Genomic DNA, 11103 nt, shown 5'->3' with positions numbered 1-11103 from the left:
GTTCACTCAGAAAAAAGTGCCTTCGAAACTAAAGGAAAAAAATTTTCATCAATATAGTTTATCCATTTTATTTCCATTAAGGTAAATTTTTGTGAGAAATAATAAAATTTACTCGTTTCTGTAAAAAAAACCTAAACTGTAAGCAGTTAGGAATAGTTCATTAACTAGAATAAGGCATGGAATTTTACTCATACTATTTTACTACTGAACAAGAAAATTTTATTCACCGATAACAAAGCATTCGTAAAAATAAACAAAAACCGAACTAAAACCAAGTTTCCTCAAAATTAGTAAAATTTCTTATAAAATGATAATTGCGACTTCCTTTATAATAGAAAGTTTTTCATACATACGAACAACACTTGACATAAAAAAATATTTTAGTTCATTCGTACTAAGAAGTATGCAATCCTTTCAAAACTTAAGGAAACACACTTGTTAGAATTTTCCTATATTTCTATTGTCTACCTGTAATCGATACCTGTCATCGTAATCGATGTGTTTGCGCGTGGGTGTAATCGATATGTTTGCGCGTGGGTTGTTTTTTTAGTTGGAATCGCGTTGTTGTGGTATACGGAGAGATTGTGAAAAAAATAATATGGTAAAATAATATAATAAATAACATATATAAAATATTTATTATTTTAAATTAGTGAGAACAATTTTCGTTTTTTGAAAATAAATCTATCAATGTTCGTGATGGCGTATAAAGAAAGAAAACACCAGCAGAATAACAACCCTTTCATTTGTCTTCATTTTGGAATCTTCAATTAACAGGTAATATTCAGTGACGCTAACCTTTTGTAACAAAAATGGTTTATGATTTTTTATATTTGTAGGTATTGAAATTATAAAAGGAGGACAAAATCGTTATGCAGCAACTTATTAAAAGTGAAAGGTACAAGAAGAAAAATGCGTTTTACAGTTGATGACATTACATGGAAATTGGAAATAGTGGAATAATAAACTAGTATTTCAAGGCCAGTCGATGCTGTTGATTCTTAATAAATATATTTAATATCTTAATAAAACGTGTATTTTATTGAAGAAAAAATTGCCTATATAAATAAATAAAATTGTATTTAAAAACGAAGGTAAGCAGTTCTAATTATGAAGTAAACGTTTTACCACAAATGTGTAAGATTTGTCCAAATGAATGAAAAATTTTCAATAAAATTATTCCATATATGAATTCAAATCAGTTAAATTTTTTCATTCTGTAGTATAGTGGTACATAAATATAGGAAAACGTTAACTAATATATGGAATGCATTATACCTAATTTCTACGAAAATCACATCGTTCAAACAAATAAAAATGTCTTTGGCGCTATACGAAGTTCAACTTTCTTCACAATGAGTTCATTTTAACTTAAAGAAGGGGCCACTTTTTTCTGGGTGTTGTAATTATTTAAATCCCTGTAGAGTGTTTTCAACCATATCAATTCTTTAGCGGCCTCACTTGCAGCTATGATTTCGGATTCGGTTGTTGAGGTAGATACAATTGCTTGTCTCTGACTAATCCATAATATTGGACCGTCGGCATAACATGCTACTACTCCAGTTGTAGATCGTCCTGTACTCATACATCCTCCATAATCTGCATCGCTATAGCATTCAAGTTTCTATATTCCATTATTTTTGTAAGTTATTCCATAATCGAGTGTACCAGCAATATAACGAAAAACTAGTTTAATTCTTTGAATGTCTTCAATTGTATGGGATTCTATACCTTGAGAGGAAACCTACGCAAAAAGCCAGATCCGGCCTAGTTCCCAACATTAAATACATTATAGCACCAATAGCTTGTCGATATGGAAAATTATTTTCAGATTTTCTACTTTCTGCACTGGATATTGCATTTTTCATTGGTGTTGATACTTCTCTACACTCTGAGAAATTAAATTTCTCTAAATTTTCTTGGCATATGATTTTTGACTTATTTTTACATATTCATTCGACTTTTCAATTTCTAAACCAAGAAAATAATTGGCGTCTTTGTGCGTAATTTTGAATTCGGTTTTGAGTTCATCTAGAAAGATTTTCAAATCGTTCATCTCAGATGCAGCAACTAAACCGTCATCTACATAAAGAGCTAGAATTATTTCTTTCTTTATTTCTCTCTAATGTATAAACAGTTATCAGCAGAACTTATCTTAAATTGCAATTTTGTTAAAAATTTCGAATTCTGGTATTCCAACACCTTGGTGCTTGCTTAAGTCAATAAAAACTCCTTTTTAGAGAACACACTCTTTTTGTCCCATCATCAAATCCATTAGGCTGTTTCATGAAAATAGTTCCATTCAGCTCCCCATAAAGGAAAGCAGTTGAAACATCAAACTGTGCCAAATGCATCCTTTCTGTTGCAGCAACACTTTTGTCTGATTATATCCCTTGATAACAAGCCTTGCCTTGTACTTATCCACACTGCCATCCGCAGTTGCTTTTACTTTGTAGACCCATTCTGATGGAAGTACTTTTGCACCCCTCGGAAGTTCGGTAAGCATCCACGTTTTGTATTCATTTATTTCCTTTTCCATGACAGCTAACCACTCTGATCTTTGCTCACATCTTGTAGCTTCAGAATACTAATTTGGCGTTTCTATGTTATTGACAAACTCATGGGATATTGTTGAAATAAGATAGTTTAGTTTTTGTAAAATATGGCAATGTGAGTATTCAAGGATTGCAACACTGTATTTTTCATTTTTGCTTTTTGATCCCCATCCCGTTTTTGAAGTAACGTATATATTTTGCTTTTAGTCTTTAATAAACCTTCTACTGTAAATAACGTGTGTCGTTTATTTAGCATAAAGGTCCAACAGGTTATGGGCCCAGAGCGGTTTTAAAGATGAATTCGTTATACTCCATTGATAAACTAGATGAGACAAATTATGATGCCTGGAGTGTCCAGATGCGTAGTGTATTGGTCCACTCGGGTTTGTGGAATTTGGTTAGTGGAAAAAGTTCGAGAACTGCGGCTAAGACTTCAGAGGAATGGGATTCACAAGATGAAAAAGCGTTGGCGACACTAATTCTCTGTGTGAAGGCCTCCCAGTTAAACCACGTAAAGTCTTGTAAGACATCTGCGGAAGCATGGAGAAAATTGAGTGACATTTATCGACCAAGCGGTCCTGTTAGAAAAGTATCCCTTTACAAAAGGCTGTTGAACATGCGTATGGGTGATGATGAGGAAATGTCCGTGTTTTTGAATGAGCTTACAAATTGTGTGGATAAACATGCTGAGGTTGGAATTGAATTGCAGGACGAATTGGTGGTTATCATTTTATTGTCCAGCTTGTCTAAGTCATACGAACAATTTGTGGTGGCTATGGACGCGTGATTCATTACCAACGCTCCAAATTTTGAAAGTTAAACTCCTGGAAGAAGGAGATAGGAAGAGTCAAATTAGTTCGTGCAACGTTAATAGTGAATCACACGCATACATAGCAAAAACAAAAAATAAGCCAGAATATAATGGAGCAAGAATTAGCAAGAAAGGCAAACAGAATTTTAAATGTTTCAGCTGTGGACAGCGTGGTCATTTTGCTGCTGATTGTAGAAACAAAGGAAATAATAGAGAGCAGAATAAAGCAGAGAGGCAATACACAGTACTCGCAGCGGCTGACGCCGACGTTCTCAACAAAACAATGTGGTGTTTGGATAGCGGTGCTACTGCGCATATGTGTAGCAATAAGAAATTGTTTTGCGAATTAGAAGACCATAGAGAGAACATTCATTTGGCTGGAGAGAACGTTACAACAGCAGAAAGAAAGGGCAAAGTGAAATTGCAAATAGACAAATGTGTGGTTATTTGCGTGACGTGTTGTATGTGCTGGTAATGAATGCTAACTTCTGTAAACAAACTTTGCGAAAATGGATATACGCGATTTTTTATAATTCCTGTGCGAAAATATTTGACAAAGGCGGTAATGAAATGTTTGGGATAAGAAAAGAACAGAAATTTCATCAATGAAATTCAACAGTGTTTTTCGGCCAGGAATAATGAAGATGTCAAGAAGTGGCAAGAACGATATGGACATTTGAATTTTCGAAGTTTACACGAGCTTTCTAAAAACGAAATGGTAATCGGAATGGACAAAATTAATGATGTGCGGGATATCGACTGTAAAGTTTGTATGAAAGCAAAAATACACGTAAAGCCTTTTGCTGCAAGTGAAACGAGGTCGGAAAAAGTTATAGAAAGAATCCATACAGATGTATGTGGACCATTTGAGAAAAAAATCGCTCGGTGGAGCAAAGTACTTTTTAACTTTTATCGATGACCATTCGCGGCGGATGTTTGTGTATTTTATTAAACAAAAGGACGAGGTATTGTCGAAATTCGTACAATTTAAAGAAATGGTCGAGTGTCAAACGGGCGAAAGGGTAAACATTTTAAGAAGCGACAATGGTCGTGAATTTGTTAATAAAGACTTTGACGAATATTTAAGAAAGAGTGGTGTAGTGCGGGAGTTAGCAGTGCCGTATACGCCACAGCAGAACGGCGTGGCCGAACGGGCGAATCGGTCGATTGTCGAGATGGCACGTGCAATGTCTGTCATCTGCGTATTTTTGGTTCTGATGCAGTTGGATTGGTAAAAACAAGTCACAAAAAGTTCAAGCCCAAAGGAAGAGAATACAAGATGGTCGGTTATTCTCTTACTTCAAAAGCGTACCGGTTGTATGACCCAGAGAAACGAATAGTGGTGGAAGAAAGGGACGTACTTTTTGCAGAAAAGGAGATGGACAACAACAATATTGCCAACTGTGAGTATGATGGACTACTAAGTATGTCAGAGCCCTTATCTGAAAACCTAAATGAAGACAAGCATGAAGAGGAATATGAAGATGCACATGAAAGCGGCTCGGATGAAGATAATTTCATTGGGTTTGAAGATAGAGAAGAAAATAATAGCATGGAGGAGTTGCTTGGAGCAGTTACCATTGTGGAGAAGGAAACTTGGAAGTCCAAAGAAGAATATGGAAATGATGATGAAGTAAAATTTGACACAATATGCAACCCGCTTGATATAGCCTTACCCGAAAATGCAAAAGAATCTGTGAGTGGTGTTTATGCAAAAAGAGTGGCGGCAGTCAATGACAGAAGAATACAAGGCACTTTTGAAAAACAAGACTTGGTCACTCGTTGAAAAGCCACATAATGTACAACCCATAGGGTGCAAATGGGTGTTTACTGTTAAGCGCAACAAGGATGGTGGCATCGAAAAATTTAAGTCTCGTTTAGTTGCAAAGGGCTGCAGCCAGCAGTTTGGCGTAAACTATACAGACACTTTTCAACCAGTTATACGCTATGAAACGATACGTATGGTCATAGAACTGGCTGCGGAAAAGGAAATGTTGTTGCATCAAATGGACGTATGCAGTGCATACTTGAATAGTGAGCTGTCCGACGAAGTTTATATGGTGCAACCGGAAATGTTTGTCAGCAAAGAACATCCCGAATTTGTTGTAAAGTTGCATAAAGCGATATATGGCCTTAAGCAGGCGGGCCATGTATGGAACAGTAAGCTTGCCCAGGTTCTTCGTAAATTTGGTTTGACACCATGCATCAATGACAGATGCTTATACAGGATGCAGATAGATGGAAGGCTTTGTATAGTTGCCGTTTATGTTGACGACATAATAGTTGGCTGTCACGATATGTCAACTATGAGGCGTATAATGAAATATATTTGCGACAATTTTGAGTGTGTCGACAAGGGGCCTTTGAATTTTTTCCTAGGCATGCGCATTGAAAGAAATGGCGATGTCGGTGAGATATCAGTTGATCAGTGACAGTATATAAGAGATTTTTTAAAACATTATAGAATGGAGGAGTGTCGTCCAGCATCCACACCGTTAGAAGTGAGTTTTTCTGTAGCATGCCATAGCGATGAATGTGAGAAGATTGATCCAACGAAATACCAGTCACTCATCGGTAGCCTTATGCATTTGGCGATTTGCACCAGGCTTGACATCATGCATTCAGTAGTAAAACTTGCTCAGCGTAATCAGAATCCCCACAAGGAGCACGAAGCAGCGGTTAAACACATACTTAGATATCTGAACAAGACGGCAGATTTGCGACTATTATATCGACATACCGGAAGACCAATCGAAGGGTATGCGGACGCAGACTGGGGTAGTGATGCTACCAACCGGAGATCTTACTCCGGATATGCCTTTTTTCTTGGTGGTGCAGTTTTTTCATGGGGTTCTCAGAGGCAGAGATGTGTGGCCTTAAGTAGTACTGAGGCCGAGTACATTGCTTTGACAGTGGCAACCAAAGAGGCAGTTTATCTGAAAGCTTTACTTGAGGAGCTTGGGGTACACGAGAAAGATACGCCTGTTACAATTTATGGCGACAACTTGAGTTCACACCAATTGGTCAAAAACCCTGTGTACCATGCCAGGTCTAAACATATAGACATCAGATACCATTTCATCATAGAGCGACTGGAGGATAACGAGATTCGACTGATGTACAAGCCAACAGATGTGATGATAGCTGATGTTCTAACAAAGAACCTACCTAAATTGAAGCATCAGAATTTTATTAATGATCTTGGATTTAAACAATATAAAATTAAATGTAATGACTAATCACATTGTGGAGGAGTGTTGAAATAAGATAGTTTAGTTTTTGTAAAATATGGCAATGTGACTATTCAGGTATTGCAACACTGTATTTTTCATTTTTGCTTTTTGATCCTCATCCCGTTTTTGAAGTAACGTATATATTTTGCTTTTAGTCTTTAATAAACCTTCTACTGTAAATAACGTGTGTCGTTTATTTAGCATAAAGGTCCAACAGATATCATAGCTGATTCATCATGAAAAAAAATTTAAATTAGTACTCTTCTATTTCTTAATTGCCTGAAATTGCAAATTTCTCCGTCAGATTATTGTATGTTGTTTTCTTCTGATAAAGCATCTTCGAATCCTTCAAAATCACTGTCAGAATTTGCATTTGTTTCTAAAATATACTACGGTTAGCATTTTAACTTAATTTAATTGGTGATTTTTCAACGATATGATTGTTATTTGCTTTCTCCACAAATTTCATATCTCTCGAAACACGAACGGCTCTTTTATCTGGAATATAAATACGATACCGTTTGTCTCCATTATATCGTACCAAGTATCCCTTTCCAGCTTTTTTGTCCATTTTCTTCATTTTATGACTTGGAATGTGCATATAACAAACTGACGAAATGATTCGCAAGTGTTGAATTCATGGTTTCTTGCCGTACCATTTTTCAAATGGGCTTAAGTGAGCTTCTGAAGACTTTCTTGTTCTATTTAGTATATAAATTGCTGACTTTACAAATTCGCACCTTAAAGATTCCGGAAATTGAATTTCTTTATTTGCGTACTTAAAGGTTCTTGCCATTTCTACGATTGTTCTATTCTCTCTTTCAGCACACCCATTTTGTTGTGGAGTATATGGAGCAGTCAACTTATGATCGACTCCGTGCTGAGCAAGAATTTTTCTTACTTCCTCATTTTTAAATTCACCACCGTTGTCACTAATTAGAGTTTTGACTTGGTGTACTTGACATTTGGTATGCGTCAGCATTTCTTTTATTGAATCTTTGGCTTCAGATTTTAAATACTAAATGTATCCCTTAAAGAAGGGGGGAAAAGACCGCATAGGTCTGTTGATAATACTTCTCCAGGTTTACTCACAGCATCACGTCTTTCAAAAGGTTTCCTAGGAGCCTTCCCAAAAATGCATGGCTCTCAATTTTCAGACGAATACTTCATTGAAATTCCCATTTCCTTTGAAGTTTCATTTTAACATGGCGATAATATTTATGACCCCAGCGTTCATGGTATAACTGTAGTAATGATTTCTCCTCAAGTAAGGAAATATTCTGTGTATATGAAAATGGGTGAACATTTAACAATGTCCCTATGACTTCTCGATGGCCCTGTACTACAAGTTCTCCATTAACATACAACTTGCATTCGTTTGAGGTAGATGTAAATTTGCTATTTGGATTTCTGTCGTGTGTAGCTAAAATTCAAAAAAGATTTCGCGATATTGTTGGAACATACCACACGTCGTTCAGGGTTACAACTCTTTCCTTTTTAACGACTTTTGCTACTAGTTCTATCATTCCTTTGCAAATTGCTCTTAAACATTCTTTTCCTGCAGAATGTATGGAGTTAGGTTGATCAAATTCTTCATATTCAACAAAATATTTGTCTGAATTGGTCAAATGCTTTGTTCTGTCCACAAACTTTTAAGTTTTGAAATGTGTATGGAAACGTCCAAATTCTTTACCTACACAAACGAAAAAAGTTCTGTGCACATCTTAAAAAGTTGGTCCTTGGATGTTGCTTCAAATTGTTGGTTCAATGCTTCGCAAGCATCAGCACCCGATTCTTTGTCAATAACCTTGACATATATTTCATGAGATATTGTGCTGGTAATTAGCGTTTTGCCAAGAATGTTGGTTTTCCTGTAAAATGCGTACCTAGTGTTGTAATCTCTTACATGGGCATCCGAGGCTCCTTCTCTTAAAGGTTCTGGCTTTTTGATTTTTCTTGAAACCACATCCAGAGCACCTTCATAAAAGTCTAAAATATCCTTGACTTTTCTTTTCCAGATTGCCCAATCAGAATCTCAGTTAAAGGCTGGATGGTTTTGCTAAACTCCATTTTTCTTTTACGTTAGGTATCGTTTTCTTTTTTCAAGTCATGGAGGGCCCATAACCTATTGAATTGTATAGTGGGGAAAAACTCAGTACATGGAAAATATGTATAGCTATTTGGAGTAATTTAAAATACAAAGGTTGCTTACAAATATTGATTATTTAAACATATACTTCAACAGGGTTTAGTGGACTGCCCGAATTTATTCTGATAATTGGTTGATAGTTTTGCTGCAAGTAGAGGATGCTGATGAGGAATGTGGTAATTCCGAAACGTGCGTCCATCCAACCATCTTGCAGTCTATAGGGCTTTGCCCAAATAAATTTGACAAACATTCTTTTCCTCTGTTGGTTAAGCTACTCTTGTAGTTTAGTCAACGCAATGGTTTTTAAGCTGAGGTCAAAACAACAAATAAAATGTTATTTATATAGAAAATTTTGTAAAAATTTTATTTTTTATAGAAAAAAAATATTATATAGCAAATTTTATCAAAATTTTATTTCTATAGAAAATTTTGTCAAAATTTTATTTCTATAGAAAATTTTGTCAAAATTTTATTTCTATAGAAAATTTTGTCAAAATTTTATTTCTGTAGAAAATTTTGTCAAAATTTTATTTCATTGTTGTTGTTTTTTATTTCAGCTTAAAACCATACATTGACTAAACTACAATTGTAGCTTAACCAACAGAGGAAAAGAATGTTTGTCAAATTTATTTGGGCAAAGCCCTATAGACTGCAAGATGGTTGGATGGACGCACGTTTCGGAATTACCACATTCCTCATCAGCATCCTCTACTTGCAGCAAAACTATCAACCAATTATCAGAATAAATTCAGGCAGTTTATAAAACCCAACAAAAACCACACTTGAACCCTCCGAAAAAAGGTTTTACATTGATAGCCGGCTTATGCCGAAATAAATTCGAAACAAACATATCTCTTTTCCTATGCCACTGTCAAATCATCGATTTGAATTCACATGGCTGGGTTTATTTTGAGCGTGCCTCCTCCTCTTTTTCCATTTGTTTTGTTTTGTTATTGTTGGTTTTGTTCTTTAAGCATTGTTGTTGTTTGTTATTTCAGCCTTAAACCATACATTGACTAAACTACAATTGTAGCTTAACCAACAGAGGAAAAGAATGTTTGTCAAATTTATTTGGGCAAAGCCCTATAGACTGCAAGATGGTTGGATGGACGCACGTTTCGGAATTACCACATTCCTCATCAGCATCCTCTACTTGCAGCAAAACTATCAACCAATTATCAGAATAAATTCAGGCAGTTTATTAAACCCAACAAAAACCACACTTGAACCCTCCGAAAAAAGGTTTTACATTGATAGCCGGCTTATGCCGAAATAAATTCGAAACAAACATATCTCTTTTCCTATGCCACTGTCAAATCATCGATTTGAATTCACATGGCTGGGTTTGTTTTGAGCGTGCCTCCTCTTCTTTTTCCATTTGTTTTGTTTTGTTATTGTTGGTTTTGTTCTTTAAGCATTGTTGTTGTTTTTTATTTCAGCTTAAAACCATACATTGACTAAACTACAATTGTAGCTTAACCAACAGAGGAAAAGAACCCAGCCATGTGAATTCAAATCGATGATTTGACAGTGGCATAGGAAAAGAGATATGTTTGTTTCGAATTTATTTAGGCATAAGCCGGCTATCAATGTAAAACCTTTTTTCGGAGGGTTCAAGTGTGGATTTTGTTGGGTTTAATAAACTGCCTGAATTTATTCTGATAATTGGTTGATAGTTTTGCTGCAAGTAGAGGATGCTGATGAGGAATGTGGTAATTCCGAAACGTGCGTCCATCCAACCATCTTGCAGTTTATAGGGCTTTGCCCAAATAAATTTGACAAACATTCTTTTCCTCTGTTGGTTAAGCTACAATTGTAGTTTAGTCAATGTATGGTTTTAAGCTGAAATAAAAAACAACAACAATGCTTAAAGAACAAAACCAACAATAACAAAACAAAACAAATGGAAAAAGAAGAGGAGGCACGCTCAAAATAAACCCAGCCATGTGAATTCAAATCGATGATTTGACAGTGGCATAGGAAAAGAGATATGTTTGTTTCGAATTTATTTCGGCATAAGCCGGCTATCAATGTAAAACCTTTTTTCGGAGGGTTCAAGTGTGGTTTTTGTTGGGTTTAATAAACTGCCTGAATTTATTCTGATAATTGGTTGATAGTTTTGCTGCAAGTAGAGGATGCTGATGAGGAATGTGGTAATTCCGAAACGTGCGTCCATCCAACCATCTTGCAGTCTATAGGGCTTTGCCCAAATAAATTTGACAAACATTCTTTTCCTCTGTTGGTTAAGCTACAATTGTAGTTTAGTCAATGTATGGTTTTAAGCTGAAATAAAAAACAACAACAATGCTTAAAGAACAAAACCAACAATAACAAAACAAAACAAATGGAAAAATT

At 35.6% G+C, this 11103-nt stretch overlaps 1 long non-coding RNA gene across 1 annotated transcript; it reads left to right on the top strand.

Moving 5' to 3' along the window:
• Positions 1 to 572: 572 nt before the first annotated feature.
• On the top strand, positions 573 to 1054 carry LOC142223260 (uncharacterized). Its single transcript, XR_012718646.1, has 2 exons — positions 573 to 777; positions 840 to 1054. It is a non-coding gene; the product is annotated as an uncharacterized LOC142223260 (long non-coding RNA).
• Positions 1055 to 11103: the final 10049 nt, after the last annotated feature.

Source organism: Haematobia irritans, chromosome 2 (genome assembly GCF_050003625.1).
Source record: "Haematobia irritans isolate KBUSLIRL chromosome 2, ASM5000362v1, whole genome shotgun sequence".
NCBI classification, from domain to species: domain Eukaryota; kingdom Metazoa; phylum Arthropoda; class Insecta; order Diptera; family Muscidae; genus Haematobia; species Haematobia irritans.
The sequence above is the reverse complement of the archived record's forward strand: the minus strand, read 5'-3'. Positions and strand labels throughout refer to the sequence as shown.